The 23,598-nt window shown below is 40.6% G+C and overlaps 1 long non-coding RNA gene across 1 annotated transcript in view; it reads left to right on the top strand.

Annotated features, from left to right (window-relative positions):
- Nucleotides 1-23,598, top strand: part of LOC124548590 — a 533,556-nt gene that overhangs the window by 99,437 nt on the left and 410,521 nt on the right. The gene's annotated exons all lie outside the window — the stretch shown is intronic.

Here is a 23,598-nt window from a genome sequence, read left to right as displayed (position 1 = left end):
TTGATGTTATGTAACGCTGATTCGAAAGAAATTCACTAATCGATATTGCGATAATAATTAGAAATAAAATGAAACTGAAGAAGAGATTTCAGACAGAATGGTGGTACAAGTTTTGTGCCACATGTATAAAGAATTTTCTAGAAAAGTGCTAATAAATGATCTGCCCCACTCAATGTGACAGGGATACAATGATACTACAGATTTCCATCTGCATAGAAGGCGCGACTTACTACCCAACCCAATTCAAGTAAAAACTCTAGGAGCTCCTTAATGAGCAACTTAATGAGCAACACATTTGTGTGAAACTTGGCACTGACTGCATTTCATTTCGTGTGAACAAAAATCTTTACAATGATCTATGACCTACAGACCACTGAAAATGGTAAATAAGAGTAGCGTGAATGCTTTCGTGTTAAGCATAATTCCCGTATTCGCTTTTGTGTGTCATATAATTTACTTAAATACACCTCCTGGCACGTGCCTGATGTTGACGGAGTATCGCCAAATTTTCCGCCTCCTTTAGGTTGGGAGCGAGTGGCAACGCGTGCAGTCGGGCCTGCCGAGAGCCAGCTACCAGGAAACGGCGGCTAACAAGATTTTTCGCAGCCTTGTGCTGCTGAAGGCTTATTGCGAATCTCTTCTTCAAGAGGCGCTGCTCGAAAGCGGCCCAACTCAAGTTGCGCTTCCGGTCGTGTTCCGCCACCGTGGTGGGATAACGTTCCGTAGACGCACCGTAGCACTGTCTCCTGCATTGACTGCGGCAGTGTAGTCACAGCGGAGGACACTTCAGTTTGCGAAATGAAGACCAGGAAACTTCGGACAAAATCCGAAACGTGTCCGGCATATCAGCTATTCTCTGCTTGAGCTGCTCTCCTCCAAAGAAATAATGGGTTAATTCACTAACAGATGGTACTGAAGAAAACAAATGTATTACGGCACTTTCTGGTACTGAATTCATGTCACAAACAGAGGAAGATAACAGCATTAATATCTTAGATCTTACTGTATGAAAACTGGGTACAGACATATTTTTCCTGTCTGCCTATTCAGATGCTATCAGTATTCAGTATAAGAAGAAATCATGATACAGAGAGGTTATAAAACTGTACGTGACTAAATGTTCTAAGACAAAAGACATAAGTACCACACATAAGAGATTAAGAAGTGAACAAGCGGTGTATGATAAACGACAAAGAAAAGAAAGGTGAATTGACTTACATAGGATATGTGACTGAACACGCTATTTGGTTTCCCAAATAGGTATAGCATAAAGAGAAGTAATTCGTAACGAACAGCCAAAAACGGATTTGTGCGTGTAAAATGTGGCCCGTGTCCGAAATTTTTTGTGGGCCAGGCAGGTAGATCTTTTCAGGTCTGCTGTAGAGAACATAGTAACACAGGTGCTAAACAAAATTATTTGGTTTTCGTTCTCGTTTGATAAAATGCATACTTATTTTTGGACATGTCTCTAAACGGTTCAATCTGTGCGAACATTTAAAATTTTACTAATTAACAAAAGAAATAATAGTAAGAAAGAATCACCACGTGAGCTATTAAATGAACTTAGAGATCTCCACAACAAAGCATTTTCCGCAATATTTTGTAATATGTCGTGATGTCTGTTCCTCCAGTTTTTTACCTTCTTTCATTGTTGGTGTTCCTTTCTCTTCCAGTTCCCTCTCGTTTAGCAACAGCTTGCACTAACTGACGCCTCATATTAGCTCCTTGGTTTACATTTCCTAACGCAGTAGACGAGTTCGCCGTTCACGGATCGCCTTTAGCACCTCTATAGGGAGTCATCGTCTCGCAATGATTCTAGGGAAATCTAACACAACTACACAGATAGATACGTGGTGTTTCCTTTTTTTTAAAGAAATTGTGTATCGTATAACCTGTTTAATGTGTTTTACTGGAGACTGAAGAGCTGCAGTTATTTGTGACTCTCAGTTCGCCCAATTAGAGCACATATATATGTACGTTGCAAGCGCCTCTCCTGATATATTAAGCTGTTCTTCTACGGAACTGCTGTATGCATTCTTGTTATGAAACGTATTCAGATGCGTATTAGCCAAACATATAGGCTGGTTCGGGTTTATTTATGTTTATCCTAACACTGACACACAGACATTTTTTTCTTCTTGAATGGGTCACCTGAAGATAACATTTTAAGAAGTCGAAACCGGTGATACGACAGTATTTATGTGGCCCAAGACCGGAAAGCTACAACAGCAGAATTTTGGTTACAACATGGTAACTGAATTCCCATTAATCAGAGTGCCCAGTCCTATCGTGCACCCTCCGTCGCGACTGTACGGTATGGCAAGGTGGCGTCAGTCTCTTTTCACGCCACACGGTAATACAATGCAGGTTGCTGACAGTATTTCAATACCAAACGTAGCCAGTGTATCTCACATAAAGAAACATTATTTGTGCTGTCAGTGTGTTTTATCAAACATATAGCTATGCAAGCTTTCCATAATTATGTAGAATGAGCTCAGGACGGAGACATCCACGAGGCACACAACGATATGAAGAACTAAGTCACTTGGAATTTTCTTTTTAAATGCCCCCCTGTAAGCGACCGACAGACATGGTCCGTAGAAGATACACTCTTATTTGGAGAGAGGAAGATTGTCTTCTCCTGCTTCACTAAACCAAGTTTGTGTATACACACGTGAAACTGCAAAATCGAAATTAACGTGAGCTCTCACCCGTATTAAATGTCTGAAATAATTAGTGGATGAGCTGTCACAGTCATTAAATTACCGGACTCGGATTTGCGGAGGGAGTTTTCAGGTACAACTTTAAGATTTTCTGAATCTATTCGGGTTCATGCCGCGAAGTTTCCTTTGAAAAATAGCTGCCAGTTTCCTGTTCTCGCCGCAGTATTTCCTTCAATTATATTTGTATCATTATTCCGCCCCGCACCTAAGAGACCCACTTTGGACAGTATTCTCAGTAAAGCCTTTGAATCAGTTGTCGAATGAATGGTTCTTTATGGTCTTTTTGCGTAATTATTTCTATGCAATGAGAAGTTGTTCATTTGAATCATTAGACATTTTTGCACTCATGTAAAAAAATCGAACACGATAAAACTGGAAATTTGTGGTAAGGTCTTATGGGACCAAATGGTTCAAATACCCCTGAGCACTATGGGACTTAACTTCTGAGGTCATCAGTCCCCTAGAACTTAGAACTATTTAAACCTAACTCACCTAAGGACATCACACACATCCATGCCCGAGGCAGGATTCGAACCTGCGACCGTAGTGGTCGTGCGGTTCCTGACTGTAGCGCCTAGAACCGCTCGGTCGAACCGGCCGGCTTATGGGACCAAACCGCTAAGGTCATCGGTCCCTAAGCTTACGCAAAACGCAATCTAAGTTAAACTAACTTACGCTAAGGACAACACACACACACACAAACACGTGCCCGAGGGATGACTCGAACCTCCGACGGGGGAAGTCGTCGCCCGGACCATGACAAGATGCCTGAGACTGCACGGCTACCTCGCATGGTCATAATAAAAGATAACTACTGTAAAGTCTTGCAACCGTCATCGGATGTAAATAAACGTAAATGACAGCTTCAAAGGACATCCTGTTGGCAACGAAACCAGAGTGGTGTACACCGCTTGAGTAGTTTGAAACTTAGCCACGTTACAATGTTGCGTATATTTGGTAGATAGCCAGTACTGATACATCGAACTGATATATAAGAATCCCAGCATAATACGGTAGGTCTGAGCACAGGATAATACCTGACGCTGATGCCAAAGTTGCTACAACTCAACGTTAGACAGCCACACTCGCAATCACTAAGTCGATATTCAGACCAGGTAGATATCAAAAATTAATCCTTGCTGCAGCTTGTAACAAATGAAAGAAAATAACCCACATCACAGCAGATGACTCTGACTCTCCTACACACGGTCGGCCGTACTGTTTCAGTGGTACCAAAACTAAATTATATACACGATACAGTTCGTACAACTTAACATAGGAAATATGATGACATTTACGCAAGGTTATTGTAAATGACTGAAGTGATTTCATAAATTAAATGTAGCTTCATTAATTAACATACCGTATCAAATCTCATATAAAAAAATTCAAAAGTTTTGTGTTGTCACTACCGCACTTCAGATTTCTCACACGAGAGCACAGCAGTGAGCAAATAGGTAGCACGACGGTAGGCGCCAGGGAAGGGTATCTTATGCTGCAAATGCATTCGCATCAGTCTACCGCAGCAGTGCAACGACACGGCTTCGGGATTCCTCGGAAAGAGAAAATCAACGTGTAGGCTTGCAATGAGCGAGCAAACGGTTTACCGCCTGTTGGCGAGTTTCGCCCGCAGTCCACAGAAGTCGGCGAACAAAGAAGGCAGAGAACTGAACGTACCACAGCCGATCATTTGGAACATATTAAGGAAACTGCCGACGCTGAAGCCTTAACTCCTGCAGTTGGTACAAACCCTGACTTGCGATTACCAAGTCAGACGTTTATGGAAGAGAATGGGTATTGTGAGAAACTCATCTTTAGTGATGAAGAAACATTTTCTTTTCGTGAATGGCACAATGAACAGGCACAATTTGCGAATCTGGAGGACAGAGAATCCCCACGCTATCATCGCAGCACATTTGAGAGTCACCAATAGCAGTCTCACAGTTTAAGTTTTGTTGTCCCTTTTTCTTCTGCTGAAAGACCGTGTATCTAGACATGGTGCATAATTAGCTCGTGGTACGACTGGAGGCAGCAAATGTGGACTTCATCTACCAACAGGACTGTGGTCCACCGCACTTCCATCATGTTCGTGAATTCTAAGAAAGTAAATTGAGATACCGATGGATCGATCGTGGTGGACTTGATGGTCAGGAATTCATGGCTTTCTTGATCTAATCCCATGTTTATTTGTGCGTGGTTATGTGAAATATATATTATTTGTACCTCCTCTTCCTACCAACCAACCAACCATAACTACAAGCTCGCAGTGCTTTTGAACAGATTAAGCGAGAAATGCTGCGACAAACATAGGAAGAACTTGATTACCGGCTTGATATCTCTAGAATCAGTGGGGGGACACGTATGGAGCATTTGTGATATGAGAAAAATTTTTTTTTAAATTCTTTGTATGTATATAACATGACTATAACAAAGCGCGCGTGTTTCGCTGAGCGGTCTAGGGCGCTGCAGTCATGGACTGTGCGGCTGGTCCCGGCGGAGGTTCGAGTGCTCCCTCGGGCATGGGTGTGTGTGTTTGTCCCTAGGATAGTTCCGATTAAGTAGTGTGTAAACTTAGGGACTGGTGACCTTAGCAGTTAAGTCTCATAAGATTTCACACACACAACTACAACAAATCTGAGAAATCGCTTCAATCATTTGTAGTAACCTCGTATTGTGGTTTCCGGTCTCTGATGAATTATCCATTTTAAGCGAAACGCAGATAGTACTCATAAGACGCTACATTTCTGGTTGAACAAGCAACACTTGACGAATCATTGAAAATGCAAATGAAGACCAAGTTGTTCATGGAAACCCGAAAATGTCTGAATGTTTTCCTTTAACACAATAATGTAATTTAGCTTTCAGTCTTGCGGACTGACAGGACTTCGTATTATGGATCATATGGTTTCAAGAGTGGAAATAATGATGATTACCTCCTATGATTGCGTTTGATTCTCTAATGTAATGTGATGAATCTATTCTGTATTTCGACATAAGCGTAGCTGAAATTCTGTCAGGGTACCATCGGATTAGTGTGATTATGACCATCTTCTGAACTACCATGTAAGTAAAGCGATTTCTATGTCCTCTATGAATGATGAATGATGGATCATCAGTATATTTCTCCCGAAAAATATTCATTTAATCTTACCCCAGCGTTATAATTCATTTCCCTTAACAGCCTGCAAAAGCTGCGAAATTAGACAACATTATGTACATTCTATTTATGTCGCAAATGATGCAACCAACGTAATTTTTGTGATTTTTTCTTTAGTATTCACTAGATAGCCCCTAGCAGAAAAATAAGCACCAGATCTAGCTTCTACCATACATTTTTATTGTTTTCATTATTGAGTGTCCTTTCTAGAATGTAGCTGTTAACATTGTGTGGCAGTAGTTTCCTTAAGTTTCTTATAGTAAATCACATAATAGCTACATGGATAGGGATTGTGTCTGTTGTGTGCGGATGCAGGAGGAATTGGCCATAGTCCAAAAGCAGCTGGAAGCTTTGTTGGCCACAGTCAACAGGCTCCAAAGTGTCACCTTGAGGTGCGGTGGGGATGGGGTGCCTGGATCAGCCTCTGCTGTATTACATGTGCATGGGGGGTGGGGGGAGGGGATATCACAGCTCTCTGAGCCGACCTCAGGTGCGACTGAGCCAGTCAACCCACTGTCACCTTAGTGTGGGTGGCGGACTGTGTCGAGGTCTCGAGCTTACAGGCGAAGGCTGTATGGGGGACGCAGGCTCCTGCCAAATCCCATGAGCTTTGCTAATAGATTCAGTGTGCCATCTGATGCTGGGGGAGGGGAGAGGGGGGGAGGGGGGGGGGGAAGGCTGAGCGCCTGACCAGAATGCACCTTCTGCCAGGACAGTGGCCGCACCTTCAGCAAGATCCGGACAGGCACGTGGGATAGGTGTGTCTTAGTTATTGGGAGTTCCAATGTTAGGTGGGAGCCCCTCAGCATTGTGCACATCCGGGGGGGTGGGGGGGTTTGTCGGGGTGTGGAAAAGGCTCTTCCGGCAGCTATCGAACGTGCGGGGTACAACAAGCTGCAGATTGTTGCACATATTGGCACCAACGAAGCAAGTCGTCGGTATTCCGAAGATATCCTTGGGTCCTTTCGACGCTAACTTAATTGGCGAAGGCGGCCTGCATCTCTCGAGGAGTTGAAGCCAAGCCGACGATTTGTAGCATCGTACTCAGGGGAGTAAATCGGAGAAAGACGAAGGTACTGAGAAGTAGTAGAAATGAGAACAGCGAGAAACTTAACATCAGGATTGTAGGTCACAAAGTCAATGAAGTTAAGGAGTTCTGCTACCTAGGCAGTAAAATAACCAATGACGGACGGAGCAAGGAGGACATCAAAAGCAGACTCGCTATGGCAAAAAAGGCATTTCTGGCCAAGAGAAGTCTACTAATTTCAAATACCGGCCTTAATTTGAGGAAGAAGTTTCTGAGGATGTACGTCTGGAGTACAGCATTGTATGGTAGTGAAACATGGACTATGGGAAAACCGGAACAGAAGAGAATCGAAACATTTGAGATGTGGTACTATAGACGAATGTTGAAAATTAGGTGGACTGATAAGGTAAGGAATGAGGAGGTTCTACGCAGAATCGGTGAGGAAAGGAATATGTGGAAAACACTGATAAAGAGAAGGGACAGGATGATAGGACATCTGCTAAGACATGAGGGAATGACTTCCATGGTACTAGAGGGAGCTGTAGAGGGCAAAAACTGTAGAGGAAGACAGAGATTGGAATACGTCAAGCAAATAATTGAGAACGTAGGTTACAAGTGCTACTCTGAGATGAAGAGGTTAGCACAGGAAAGGAATTCGTGGCGGGCCGCATCAAACCAGTCAGTAGACCGATGACCAAAAAAAAAAAAAAAAAACTCAGGGTAGACCGGGGTCCCCTGGTTTGGAGTCGAGTGGAGAATCTAAACCAGAGGCTACGTCGACTCTGTGACGCAAATGGTTGTAGATTCCTGGATGAAATGTTGTAGGACGCCCTTCGGTAGATCAGGGGTGCACGACACAAAGGAACTAGCTATATGGGTAGCACAGTACTTGTGGCGTGTACATGGCATTTTTTAGATTACGTTCCTCCCCACGGGAAACAAACGGTTGGCCTGAAAAATTACCAGTTCATGACACTAATGTTGGTGTGCCCGCTGTAAAAATTGTTAGTTTGCCTAAACATGTCATTCCAAACGATTTAAACACGCTAAATCAGATGTTAGTACATTGTCCACCTCCGTAGCAAGTGTTTCTCTACAAAATAAATAGTAGTAATGCCAATATTGTATTAGGTGCCGAAAGCTGGTTAAACCAGACATAAATAGCAGTGAAAGTTTGAACCCGGATTTGACAATGTTTAGGGTGGATAGGACTGATGCTATGGGAGGTGCTGTGTTCATTGCAGTTAAAAGTTGTTTAAACAAAGTTAAGATCGATACTAGATCAGACTGTGAAATAGTCTGGATAAAGCTGTCAATCCGATAAAGAGTGACTATTGTATTACGATGTTTTTATAGACCACCAGAATCCGCAACAAACGTTGCAGAACGTTTCAGGGAAAGTATTGACTACATAGGAAATAAATACCCAAATTATCCATTAGTTATAGGTGGAGACTTTAATCTGGCATTCATTGACTGGGAAAATTACACGTTTATCACAGGGAGCAGAAGCAAAGACTCGAGTGAAGTTATTCTAGGAGCGCTCTCAACATACAACCTTCAGCAATTGGGTAGAAAACCAAAGAGAGATGAGGACATATTAGATATCTTGGGGACAAACAGACCTGATATTTTTGAGGAAGTTAATCTAGAAGAAGGTATTAGCGACCATAATGTCTATTGTGGCTTCCATGTCAGTGGAAGTTGCAAAGAAACCAAAGAAACAACGTAGAGTCTTCTTGTTTGGGAAAGCAAATGAGAGAGTCATTAATGAATATTTTCATAGTCAGCTCCAAGCATTCACCGCGGGACACAAAGATATCGAACATATTTGGTCCGAATTTAAAGGGATTGTCCGCCGTGTGCTAAAGAAGTATATGCCTAGCAAAAACATAGGGGAGGGAAAGGATCAACCTTGGTTCAACAAATGGATTAAGAAGATGCTGAGAAAGCAGAGAATTTTGCACAGTAGTTTTAAACGTAGTTACTGCCCCGCTGACATAAATTATGCGAAATGAAAGCAGCTGTCACAAACTCAATGAGAGATTCTTTTAACGAATTTGAAAGCAATATTGTATCAACAGATTCCAAAATAACCACAAAAAATTTTGGTCGTACGTAAAATCCATGAACGCTACAAATAATTCAGTACCTTCTCTTCCTAACAGTACGGGTAATGTAACTGATGATGATAAACAGAAGGCCGAAATTCTAAACCTAGCTTTCAAAAACTAGTTTACGTAGAGGACTGCAGCACAATTCCCCTTTCAATTATCAAACAAACGCAAGGATGGCTGGCATAGTGTTTAGTGTATCTGGGATTGTGAAACAGTTAAGATCCTTAGACGCCACAAAGGCATCTGGCCCAGACGGTATCCTCGTATGTGGCTAGGGCGCAAATAGTGCCCTCCGCTACACACAGATTGGTGGCGAGCGGAGTATAGATGTAGATTGTTAAGGAAATTATTAATCCCTTTTACAATATCATTTGATAAGTATACTGTTAGTTTTTCATTTTTCCTATTTACACAGGCTCCACCATGAACTGCTGTTATAACGTTGGTGAGTGTTTTTAGTGATTTAAACTTTCTTGGTGACCATATATGAATTTTGCAAGATGTATGATTTCTTAAACAATAAGTGGGCGTGTTCTACCTACATCGCTCTTAACTGAGAGAGAATACTTTGCATAAGATTTGTATATGTTAATTCTGCTATGATGCGTGATCATTTCTATTTGGAATGAAATTGGGTAGGGAATATCTGATATTTGAAACCTCTGCTTCATAGCCGCGTCAGAGTAATGCTACGACGACGCAAAATGCTTATGGAAACGGCTACATCTTGTATTTTCATAACATTACGTAAGAGGATATGATATACAGAAAGGTTTGATGGAGTAAACCTCCGTTTTATCTTCATCTCTCCCACTGCTTGTCAGACTTTTCACTATTCTTTTCCATAGACTGTAGCAAAGGATAAGATAATCAGCTAATGATGCAGATTGTGTCCTTCTCAAAGTCTTGTACTTCTAATGAACGCTACATCAATGGAATATTAAAAAGCTTTCGTTAACAATGCCTAATTTTAATTTCACATTCAGTCTTCTTGATCCATTACGTGTAACAAAAGCCTTTCTTATACCTCACGTTAATGTAACAATGAATCACTGTGCATTGCAACGCATACGAAAGAGACGAACTCCATGTTACGTGGTAATGTTTTCGTCTATTATTTCGTCTTCCGAAAAAAATTGAATTTTTTTTCCATGTTTATTCAAAATGAGCTTTATTAGCTGATTACCGTTTCCATAACTTCAAACCGTTTAATTTTTCTTTTTCACACCATATATTATCTGAGCAGTGTGTCCTGTGAGTGTTGACACTTTCATATATTGTACATATATTAAATACGTATCATTTGCACAGAGTAGCATTAAATGGTTTGCCGCCAACAAATATTAGTATAACGGACCTCAGACCTCATTTAGAACAACGTTATAAATGTGGATGAGAAGTTATTTCTTTGCACGATGACCCTCAAGGGTTCATAAAGATACTAATAGGGTAGCAGAGGCATTAACGCTCATCAGGAAAGAGTAAAATAAGGATGCTAAACCGGTATAAAATATTGTAAGCCGACGAAACATTAACGCATTTTTCCGCTTCAGTTGAACGTAATCACCAAATCAAATCAAGCTGAGAGATAGTGACACCTACACAGAGATACAGAGATATCTTTGGCCCCCAGGTAATAATCGTTACTATAAAATAAAATAAGAAATAATGGATCCCGTGTTCTTGCTAAGAGGTATGATGTAAGATTAAACGATCAGAATAGATATCATTTACAAAGAGAAGAAACTCTGTTCAAAAACACTCTATTACAGAAATCATATACTAAAAGGAACATAACTTAAAAACAGTTATCGAAAATTTATGCATTGACACACAAGTATCCGGAAAGAACGCACGTTTTTCATATAACATTGACCGCTTGAATTAAAAATTAAGTATATCAGTATTGCCGTTTGCAGATAGGTGATTACCAACCTGAATATAAATTTTGTTCTTCTACTGCTTGTTTCTCATTGTTCTTACACTCATAGTTACGATATTCTGTTCTTTTCTCGTAAAATGATTGTCTTGCCGATGGTTCACATTGAAAATGTGTGAGCTGCATCTGTAAAGATTCAATATATTTTTTCTGTGTTTGTAGCTGCATTGTCAATATATATTTGTAAACAAAAACCCTGGAGAAGGTCACGTGCAACGCGGACTGAAACGTCGGTAGTTTCATATATTGACATTGTGGCCAGAAACCCATAAAAATTTTATTGAATGTGACAGTTGCCACGGAAGCCTACGGTTATATTGCACCTGTAAAGCTTTCTTCCATTTTGGTGGTGAATATAAAGTTTTCGTTTAGACTGCGCGTCCTGTGCTTAGTTGCCATGTGTTGGCGCGATTGTTAATCTATGGATTTGACATTTGAGAATCGTGAAATAGGTTTGTGAGAATTATTTGTTGTAAAACATTATACATCAATTATTCGTTGTTTGTTTAATTAAGTGATTTTTGTATCTCATTTTCAACAAAAAGTGGAAAACGACTCATCGATTTAGTGCTTAAATAACCAAGGTTGAATGAAATTACGTCTACAGGTAACACCTTCAGTTAGTTGAACGAGCCGGACGCATGGTGAACAGATGATTTTGACTTGAGCGAAGAATAATGAGCATTACACAACCGTCTAGATTGCACCCAAGATTTGAGCAAGGTGGCTCAACTATTAATGCTGTGAGGATGGATTAAAGCACTTTTTATTTAAAATTAGGTGGTACCTATCGCCTCCCATATATCGCACTGAGAGACTAATTAGTATCAGATGGGTACGTATTATTATTCAGACAAATTGATAAAGGCGAGCTACACACCTTATATACTTAAATTTTAGTAGATGTTTGGAAGGATACACTACAGGAAACTTTTAGAACCTATGGCCAACTGATGTTTTCGGTTTCATTGAGGTTAGAGGCAAATTCGAAACAGTTGAAATTGTTTGTCAACAGTTTAATTGTTTGAAATACGTTCCGAATTTAATATTGACAAATGCTTCAGTATGTGTTGTTGGAGTTTCAATGTCGTTTAGTTACTTAGAAACATTAGTTTACAAAAGCATGTAGATTACATTTTGCTGCTAATGAATTTTGTGTACGTATTGTGTTGTACAGCACATAATGCTCTGGAGAAGACTCACGTGAAGAGATTCACTGTCGTGAAAAGCGCAAAGCTGCTATTAATCTGTTTAGTGCATCATAAGTATGTTTTTACCAGTGTTGGGTCCATTTAACTCATGGATATTAATAAAGAGAGGTACTAAAGGTTATTTCTTTTGTGTTGACAAGAAGAGCACGATTCTGTATCAAATAAAGCTTTTACATTCCATAATGCATTCCAAAGTTATTCGTAATGAAGTAAGTATATGACATGTATCCCAAGCTGTATCCAATTATACAACGGACGTGTGTTTTCCCCTACAATGAAAACCCAACTAGCTATTTATTTACATACTCAAGTTTCCTCGTGTAGAATGTTATGGACTTGTGCCCTGTGTTTCTAAAAGTGTGCGAAGTGACGAACTATCGGTTTATCTTTGCCCGAAAGAATAATTTTGTTTACCTTCTGTATAACCATCTTTCTGGAAGACTACGCAGAATTGATAGACTTTACTTCGTTGTGGAAAAGTGGGCTCCATCAAATTTATCTTGTATATAGATGTATGGCGCAGCAGAAACAATATCAGCCTGCTTGAGCTCAGTGCACACGCCACGGAATGGATTACTGCCAGTTCGCGCGTTGTCGCGTTTGCCCCGCTCTACCGGCCTATGCTGGCGGCACGTACGGTATTCCACCCTGTCACCCACCGCTGCCATTGGCTGAGGCGTCGTGCAAGCAGCGACAGTCCCGGATTACGACCGGAGCCGTGACACAGGCCCTCTGTTGGAGCGATCCCAGCATACGACCTCCTACACAGGTCGTGTACCAGCTCGCACCCCTCAAACATCCGGAATACCAAACACGCAACAAATGTTCACTGCCCTTGTGAATCTTTCATTCTTATTCATCGTTGATAAACTGTTAAGGAATAGCAATTTGATAAAAGGTCAGATGCCTATCACAATGAATTTTCGTGTATGAAGAAAAAATTGGTTAGTACATTTCACTTGTTTTCTCCGAATTTTCATTCCAGAACGCAGTACTGCCACTCTTAATGAAGTTGATTGATTTGAAACCTCTTATATTGTGTAGAATTATAAGGTTATAGCATTTAAGGAACTCCGGTATGCCCTTTTATCAAATTTTGAAAAAATAACAAACATATAAATTTAAAAAAATAGCTATGTTCGTGGTTTTTTAATGCTTGTAGATGACCCCAAATTTTGTTAGTCTTCGAAGTGATATTAAAACGAAACACATACATTAAAAGTTCATATTAGTCCTGTAATTCGGTATTTTCCTCCGCCAAAGCGTCCTTCAGAGTGTCCACACAAAATTGTCTGCAGCTGTTTTCCATATACTGAATGATTTGGTGAAGGTTTTACATTTTTTATGGACACTTTGCCAGGAAGATAGCATCGTTTATAGGTAGTTTAGCATGCTGGCTTAGGCCTACATTAAAGGTTTGTTTGACCAGATCACGATGAATAGCTGCCCCACTATGTAGCCAGGGATATTGGAATCATAAATGGAGTGATGTAATGAACTTACGCTAAAATGAATTATTTTATTCCTTTGTTTGAATGACTTTTGCAAGGAGACAGCTGTTCTTTTGTAAAACTGATTTAATTTAAGGCACAAAAATACTTAAAAAGATGAAATGAACTACATTTTCCAACAATTATCTTAGTATCTACATTCTTTCCAAAGTAGTTCTTATAAGATGCTCCTCTCAGTCCTGCTAGGATTGTTATATTTCTGTTGTAGCTTTGTGGATTTGATTTTCTTTTTTACTTTTGAGGAAACCATGGTGCTTAGCCCTCGCAATAACAATGGGACGTGTACTTTATACTCAACTTTTGAAAATATTGTCACCTAGCCGTGAAATATACCGGGTGATCAAAGAGTCAGTATAAATTTGAAAAATGAATAAATCGTGGAATAATGTAGATAGAGAGGTACATATTGACACACATGCTTGGAATAACATGGGGGAAAAAAAAAACAAAAAAAAAACGTTCAAAAAATGTCCGACAGGTGGCGCTTCATCTGATCAGAATAACAATAATTAGTATAACAAAGTAAGACAAAGTAAAGATGATGTTCTTTACAGGAAACGCTCAATATCTCCACCATCATTCCTCAACAATAACTGTAGTCGAGGAATAATGCTGTGAACAGCACTGTTAGGCATGTCCGGAGTTATGGTGAGGCATTGGCGTCGGATGTTATCTTTCAGCATCTCTAGAGATGTCGGTCATTCACGATACACTTGCGACTTCAGGTAACCGCAAAGCCAATAATCGCACGGACTGAGGTCTCGGGACCTGGAGGCCAAGCATGACAAAAGTGGCGGCTGAGCACACGATCATCACCAAATGACGTGCGCAAGAGATCTTCCACGCCTCTAACAATACTTTGCTTTTTTTCGGTTCTAACAAAACCCCATGTCATTCCAAGCATGTATGTCAATTTTTACCTCTCTATCTACATTATTCCATGGTTTATTAAGTTTTCAAATTTATACTGACTTTTTGATCACCCGGTATATTTTAAAATTTATAAAAAATAAATATTGACTTTAATGGTTTGTTATGCCTGGCTTGGTAATTATTTTCAGTTTTTCAGTGAAACATAAACAAAAAATTTACATCTTTGTAATGAAGTGCCTTTTTGTGGGAGGTATTATACTATTTTCAGTTTCAGGACCCTTCTTACACATCTATATTTCCTTAAAACGTGTGTCGTGAATATAAGTCAATGACAATTCACGAAACTTTCAGTCTTTTGAAAAAATTTTCTGTGGTAATAAAGTATCGCTCCCTCAGTATACACAGTATCGAAAATACTTGTATCATGCTAAGATAGTGGCAATAATATATTCAGATACTCCACTATACCTATACATCAATATGTATTTAAAAATATGTTGGTAACAATGAACGAAATTTGTGTTTTTTTCAATTTTTTGTCTTGGGCATAAAGTAACATCTTTCCCACACACGTGGTATTATATTTCATGGAAATGTGTCGTTATTGCTGATGTTAATGTGTTTTCGAGTAGTAAAATTTATACACTGTATTGTCAAATATATTGCAGTGTTGTGCTCTCCACTAGTAGGGGCCAAAATACATTGCCATAACAAGGTAATATTTTGTTAAAAAGATATCCAGGACACTTGACCTTAAAAAATACATGAGGGGATTAACAGTATTTTAAACTAACCAGCAATCATTACATTGCTGCCCTTTTAACATTAAGTGATAGGCCTCTCTCCAGGGTTTCATAATCAGTGAAAAAGTAAAATTAATAAAAATGTGACAGCTGACATTTTAACAAGTGGCAGTTTAACTGTCCCCAATACAGCAAAGCGAACCTTTTGTCGAGAGTAACATGGGGATGTCATAGAGACATATCATTTGAAATATCAGGTCAGTTACATGGCTAATTCCAGGAAAATTACTTAACTGACACATGAAATCAGTGAAATGCAATAATCATACACAATGGTGAGGACATATAATATAAGCAAAGAAACAGTTCTTGAAAGAATGAAATTATCCTGCTGACAAACATAGCTGAAAGCTGGGATTTGGTTGGTCGATAATATGCAGCGACATACAGGAATTGTTAATTCGGAGCTACAGAAGGATGAAGGATAGTGGGGATGGTGTGTATGACACACGTGAAGAAAAAGAAAGAGACAAAGAAAAATAGGACGGAATCATACCTACCGGAAGAAAGTTATGTGAAAAAAAAGGAAATGAAAAGAAAAGAAAAGAAAGGAAAAAGATACACTGTGATGTAGTCGACTCAGTCCGGTATTTCCCTTATTCCGTTACCTGTGTGATGTCGATTTCGTTCCCCCCCCCCCTTTCCTTCTCTGTGTGTGTGTGTGTGTGTGTGTGTGTGTGTGTGTGCGTGTGTGTCTGTGTCTGTGTCTGTGTGCTATTTTAATTCGAATTGTGCGCTCCTTTGTGAAGAAATGTACGTTGTACTGATCTGGCCTTGCACGGGCAGCAGTATTTACGGCCGAACGACCTGTCTGGCGTAGCAGTAATAAATTACATACACTAACCTTCATCGTGAATCAGACTGTCAGTGAAAACCGTGTCAAAATCCTTACAGTAGTTCCTGGGACTAGCCTCCACCTGCAGACTGAAAAACGAGGCAGGGGAGTTGAACTTATAACTAAATACAGGGCTGGCGGCAATAATAATCGTTTGTGCTCAGTTACGGATCACCTGTGTCAACTGTGCCTCATAAAGTAAACTTGCGAAATCAAATGCCTAAACGTAAAACTTGTTGTCCTTTCTGAGACATAAAATGATATGAGCTCAATAAAAGGTCAGAGGAAGGTGAATACGCAATCAAGTTATCTAATGAGCGCATGATCGGCAAGTCAACAAAATCAGAAAAGCTTCACACATTTTATATGTTAGCTTAATTCTGATGGTGGATCGAGAAGTCGTAAAACTATGGATCTGGCCACGAACACGGATCTAGACGATGCTGTTTGCAACTGGTTTACACAAAAAAGCTAAGAAGGAGGGCCTATTCTATGTGAGAAGGCCATTCAATTTAATGAAATTCTCTGTGGCCCTCTAATTTTAAAGTACGCACGGGTAGGACGTCAAACGGGCCAACTTGGAGCAGGAGAGACACCACAGGACTTTTAATTTTCACTGTCTATACTTTCACAAGTAAATTCATAAAACTTTGTCAGCATGACCAGGAAGGATTCAGAATTCACACTCGTAGCACCGGAAGTTCAGAAACATAACAAAATAATTTTTTTTACATATGAAATTTCACCATTTTTTTCACTTACTATTGGCTGCATTTGTTGCTATAGGTACACTTTCCTTCATAAGTAAGAGAGACTGTTCGATGAATTTTGCACAGCATACAAACCATACTTACAGGTGTCCGAAATCCTAGAATTTATTTTATTTGTTAAGAAATGAATGGGCTGTTACGTTTTAAACTTTATGTTTAGAAAAAAATCAAATTTTGTAGTAAATTATCTCGATTTTTACCACAATTTTTAATAGATTTCGAAAATTCTAGAGTTTCATACACCTGTAAGTATGGTTTGTATGCTGTGCAAAATTCATCAAATAATCTCTCTTACTTGTGAAGAAAAATGTACCTATAGCAACAAATGCAGGCAACAGTAAGTGAAAAAATGATGAAATTTCATATCTAAAAAAATTTAATTTGTTATGTTTTTGCACTTCCACTGCTATGAGTGTGAATCCCGAATCCTTCCTGGTCATGCTGACAAAGTTTTATGAATTTATTTGTAAAAATATAGACAGTAGAAAGTAAAGTGTCCTGTGGTGCCTCTCGTGCTCCAAGTCGGCCCGTTTGAAGTCCTACCCCCTTAAAAGGCTTTAAGTCAAAGCATGGCGTTCGCGAGCTTCAAATACGCAGAGAAAAACTATTTATTGATTTTTCAGTGGCCTATTCTTTCTAATCAAACTAATGGACGTATTGAGGTAAGAAGACTATGCTTTCGAAAATGTTTATAATGCTGCAAAGGATCTGCTCCTAAAATAAGTACTGTCTTAGATAGTGCTAATGCTACTGGTAGCCCCGACGTCCTGTGCTCTCCGTTGGTAAATGTAAGGAACAGCGTTGGTGCAACCAAGGTAATGTGTTAATATGCCAATTGTACACAGTATACAAAAGAGCTCCAGGATGAATCATACGATTTTCTCAGAATTGTGTATGGAAGCTTTGTATCCGCTGTAAAAGCTCATCAATTAAGGACTGCCTCCTTGACAACCAGCTCATCCATCACGTGAATCTTAAGCGAGGAGTTTATTAAAGTGATTGTTCTTCCACTTCCTTACTACAGCCCATGGATAAAGCCTGTGTTGAGACTTTCGAACGGCATTACAAGAAAGAACTGATAGGCAAGTTTTTGTAAGGAAGAGAAATGGAGGGAGGAGACAATCTGTTAAGAAATCATAAAAATTGTGATTTGGTAAATGAGTCCTGATCGAACAGCATGGTACAGTGTAAAAGAAACCAATTTGGAAAAAGCCTAGAATAACATTTTGGTTATAGCGGAAAATTCTTGAAATCTAATTGAAAATGACGAACAGAATAATATGTCCTAAATGCACAGTACGCTAAAAGATCTCAGCTGCCACAACTGTAATGAAGAAGACGTTCAATAATGGAAGAGTGTCGTCGAGCAGATCCAAGGCACCAAATCATGCAGGATAGCGAAATTATAAATGTGTTCCATGATAAAGCTGATGCCGCCGGCATGTCATCAACTAGTCTTCCAAAAAATGAAGATGAAAATATACCGGCTACCTGTGAAAGATTTACACGTTTCGATACTGCCTCGTGACGGTCTGAAACTCAAGATGAAAGCGACCATTATCATCTGCCCCGAGAAAAATGCGCGTCCTAACTGCACGTAAGCGGATAGGCTTCCTTAGTCAGGCCAAAATTAAGAACTTTAAGCATTACTTCTATGCATATTTACTGTATTACTTTTTTTTGGCTGTACTGCATACATTCCTACTGTACTTGCTAATGAAAGGGGCTCATATTATTATAAATATATGTAGTTTTTACAGGAAATGTATTTGCTACATCCAACCGTAGAATGGAATTATGACATCAAGAGTTGGTGCCCGACTGGGACCCGAACCCAAATTTCCCGCTCATCCTAGCGGATGCCTTAACAATTTAGGCTCCTGTGCTCCCTTTACGGCCAGACCAGAAGTTACATACGTTGTCAATGCTTCATTAACCTGCACTCATGTTGTGGACTTGAGTCCGAATATCTGTTTGATGCGGCTCTCTGTACTATTCTATCCTGTGCAAGCCTCTTCGAGTAACTACTGCAACCTACTTCCTTCTGAGTCTGCTTGCTGTGTAGGTCTCCCTCTTCGATTTCACCCCCCACTCCTACCCCACACTTCCGTCCAGTGCTAAATTGTAATCTCTTGACGTCTCAGAATGCGCCATACCAATCGATCCCTTCTTCTAGTCAGGCTTTTCCACAAATTTCTCTTCTCCACGTACACCGGTCAGAAGAGCTTGTTCCTTTTCGAATTCCGAATATTTAACGCTGGAACTGGATTATCTTAAGGCTGTTTTCAGCGAAAATGGATATGCCGAATTGTTCGTGTTTTTCAGTTTGGTCCACCACATGAACCAACAACGGACATTTGGAAATCAGGTGGTTATTTACCCTTTGCGTGGAGTATTTCTTCGAAAATTTCAAGAATCCTCTGAAAATGGGGTATTAAATGTGTCCTTTTGCCTGTGGCCAAAACTAGGGATCTTCTTGGATCCGTTAAACGTAACTTAGGATTGAGGAAGCCTGGGGTATATAAAACTGCATGCCATTACTGAAATTCAAGTGATCGACAGACAATTCGTGCGGTTCTTGATCGATGTGTGGAACATCAACGTCAAACACGTTTAGTCTAGCCCGGTAAAATCTACCGTCGTTGAATATTGTCTCAATGAATGGCGTAATATATTATTTAAAGAGAAGTAAACTATACCTCCGACTTCCATTTAATGTGATTGTGTACTTAAGGAATCCATTGACATGAGATTATGGAACGACATTATCAATAGAGGTAAAGATTTTCCTTTAAGTAGCCTATGTTATCAGATATAAAGCAACAACGGTCTGGTTTTCGTCCGGCTCCAACTCAATTTGCTAATTTCTATCGCTGGCGGCGCTACAGTTCTTCGCTTCTCAGCGGGCAGCCCTTTCCCTTCTTGCTCACGCGCACCGTCCTGTTCCCGGAATATAAATGAGCCACCGTATCTGATATTACCGCAGTTCCAGTGTGAATGTGCACCTGGAATTTCACCTGAACATGCCAGCCAGTTGGACCGTCGAAATATCGTGTCGTCACAACTATGAAATCCGGCCTTTGAAGAGCATTTCGCCGGAAAACTCTAAATTCTGTTTTTCACACAATATGACTAAGAAAACGGCGGGTGAGTGATAACAGTTGAATCACAGACATGGCTGACCTCGAAATAAGCTGCAGTGCACGAAGTTTCTTTGTTGCCTTCTTGATGCTGCTATTTATTGAACGCTAGACCACAGCAAAATGGTGGTGGCTGGCTTCGTGATTAGAAAATTACCAATAATTCAAAAAATCTTCCAGCGATTGCTCCGGAACGTGTTACGGGAACGAATGTACGCTGTAAAACTTTTAATTGTTTCGAAGTAGGATGGGGAATGATATATGTCGAGCTACGAGGGTAACCCCAAAAGTATAGTCTCCTATCTTTTTATAAGTACATAGACCTGTTTATTTCTACAATGGTTCACATCAGTTGACAGCTTGAACATGTAGCTATTATTCAACATAATCATCATTCTGTCGATGCATTTTTGTAGACGCTGTGGCAGTTTTTGTATGCCCATGTCATACCAGCTCGCCGCCATGCTCTCCAGAAAGTTATGAACCTTTTCTTTCACCTAGTCATCGGAGCTTAATCGCTGGGACCACAATTAAAGCTCACAGGTACTGTGAGACTCGGAAAAAACTCAAACGAGCCATTCAGAACCGGAGAAGAGGAGTGTTGAGCAAGGGTGTACACATTCTCCATGACAACGCTCGCCCACACATCGCTCGGCAAACAGTTGCTCTCCTGCAACAGTTTCAGTGGAACATAATCACCCACCCACCCTGCAGTCCTTACTTGGTGCCCAGTGACTATCACCTGTTCCCTAGGTTAAAAGAACATTTAGTCGGAAAGCGATTCCACTCCGACATCGACTTTCTGAACAGCATGCCGGCGAGCTGGTATGACATGGGCATACAAAAATTGCCGCAGCGTCTACAAAAATGCACAGACAGAAATGGTGATTATGTCGAAAAATAGTTAAATGTTCAAGCTGTAAACTGATGTAAACCACTGTAGAAATAAACAGGTCTATGTACTTATAAAAAAGTAGGGGACCTTAGTTTTGGGCTTACCCTCGCAATAAATTTAACGGATAAGGATCTTGGAATTATTAAATTCACTCAAATTAAATGACAAGAAGCTTAGCCTGTCACACTCTTTAACCTTTCAAGATAATTTACAGTTCAGTGTACAGAACAATATCGGTTGTCCATATTCGTGATCAGTCCACAGAACAGTAAAACAGAGTATTTGCCGACCACATAAATCACGTTGCGATTACGTTCTCTTAAAATCGTTGCTTTGGTTCTAGACACAAAAAAATTGTTCAAATGGCTCTGAGCACTATGGGACTTAACAGCTGAGGTCATCAGTCACCTAGAACTTAGAACTACGTAAACCTAAATAACCTAAGGACATCACATACATCCATGCCCGAGGCAGCATTCGACCCTGCGACCGTAGCGGTCGCGCTTCTAGACACATCAAAAACGTTTTGCATCATCTCTGTTCCGAGTGTTCCGGAACCTGTTCAGCAAATTGGATGGAGATCAACACAAACATCATTTCCTCCCTTTTTACTGCTCACGAAAACTACACATTGCATGTTGTACCATCATACAGCGAGACCTTCAGAGGTGGTGGTCCAGATTGCTATACACACCACTACTCTAGTCGAGCAATATCTTTATCCTGAAGGAAGTCATTCACAAGATGTGCAAGGTGGTGACGCGAATTGTCATCCATGAAGACGAATGCCTCTCCAGTATACTGCCAATGTGGTTGCGGTATCGGACGGAAGATTTCATTCATGTCTCGTACAGCCGTTACGGCGTCTACCATGACCACCAGCGGCATACGTTGGCCCCAGCCCAAAACAGTAGGGAACCTCCACCTTCCTGCACTCGCTGAACAGTGTGTCTAAGGCATTCAGCCTGACCGGGTTGTATGGTTGAAGGCATATGCGGTACTCATCGGTGAAGAGAACGTGATAGCAATCCTGATCGGTCCATTCGGCATGTTGTTGGGTCCATCTGTACCGCGCTGAATGGTGTCGTGGTCGCAAAGATTGACCTCGCCATGGACGTCGGGAGTGAAGTTGCGCATCATGTAACCTATTGCGCACAGTTTGAGTGCTAATACGACGTCCTGTGGCTGCACGAAAAGCGTTATTCAACATGGTGGTGTTGCTCTCAGGATACCTCCTAGCCATAATCCGTATGTAGCGGTCATCCACTGTAGTAGTAGCGCTTGGGCGGCCTGAACGAGGCATGTCATCTATAAAATGGTTCAAATGGCTCTGAGCACTATGGGACTTAACAGCTGTGGTCATCAGTCCCCTAGAACTTAGAACTACTTAAACCTAACTAACCTAAGGACATCACACACATCCATGCCCGAGGCAGGATTCGAACCTGCGACCGTAGCAGTCGCGCGGTTCCGGACTGCGCGCCTAGAACCGCGAGATCACCGCGGCCGGCCATGTCATCTACAGTTCCTGTCTCTCTGTATCTCCTGTCTCTATCTTCTCCATGTACGAACAACATCGCTTTGGTTCACTCCGAGACGCCTGGACACTTCCCTTTTTGAGAGACCTTCCTGGCGCAAAGTAACAATGCGGACGCGATCGAACCGCGGTATTGACCGTCTAGGCATGGTTGAACTACAGACAACACGAGCAATGTACCTCCTTCCTAGTGGAATGACTGGAAATGATCGGCTGTCGGATCCCCTCCGTCTAATAGGCGCTGCTCGTGCATGGTTGTTTACACCTTTGGGCGGGTTTAGTGACATCTTTGAACAGTCAAAGGGACTGTTTATGTGGTACAATATCCACAGTCAACGTCTATCGTCTATCCTCAGGAGTTCTGGGAACCGGGGTGATGCAAAACTTTTTTTTGATGTGTGTAGATTGTTTGATGTAACTTCAATTTCTTCTTAATCCCAACGTCTTCTACTTTATAATCCTTCTTTTCTTCTTTGGTCTTCCCGACTTTCCTTTCCTCTTCTGCATCGACATTCGTAATGAAATCGTCTTCTCGAGATGTTAGTAAATTTTTGCAACAAATCGTGAAGTAATCGTCTCCAGAATGTTCTTAGTTCCGTTTATCTCTCCTTTTAAATTACCATGTTCTCCGCCACTGTGCCTTGGTTCTTCCAATTCTCTCCTCCTTCCACCGCTGACAAAAGTGTTCTTCTTTACGGAAGCTAATTGATTTTCCACAAAGTTACTCCGCTCCCTAGCATCCAATCATCTTCGAGTCCCTCCATGAACCACTCGTTCACCGACTGTCACTTGCACACTCACTTTTTTGTAAGTAAGTCGATAATGTGTCTCCAATTGGGCAAAAAAAAGAAAGAAAACAGGTTACATGTAAGTACATCGAAAAAAATATTAAACCCAAAGCATTTTCTTTACATGTCGACATACACAACGACGTGGATATATCAGGTGTAGACTGCAATTACTGAGAATTACATCTGCTGATTTAAGAGTGTGTAAAGTAGGCTTACCACTAGAGAAGTGAATTAGGTAATAAAAGTACCAGAGGTATATTGGTGTTGAA

Source organism: Schistocerca americana, chromosome 1, assembly GCF_021461395.2.
Source record: "Schistocerca americana isolate TAMUIC-IGC-003095 chromosome 1, iqSchAmer2.1, whole genome shotgun sequence".
Taxonomy (NCBI): Eukaryota; Metazoa; Arthropoda; class Insecta; order Orthoptera; family Acrididae; genus Schistocerca; species Schistocerca americana.
The sequence above is the reverse complement of the archived record's forward strand: the minus strand, read 5'-3'. Positions and strand labels throughout refer to the sequence as shown.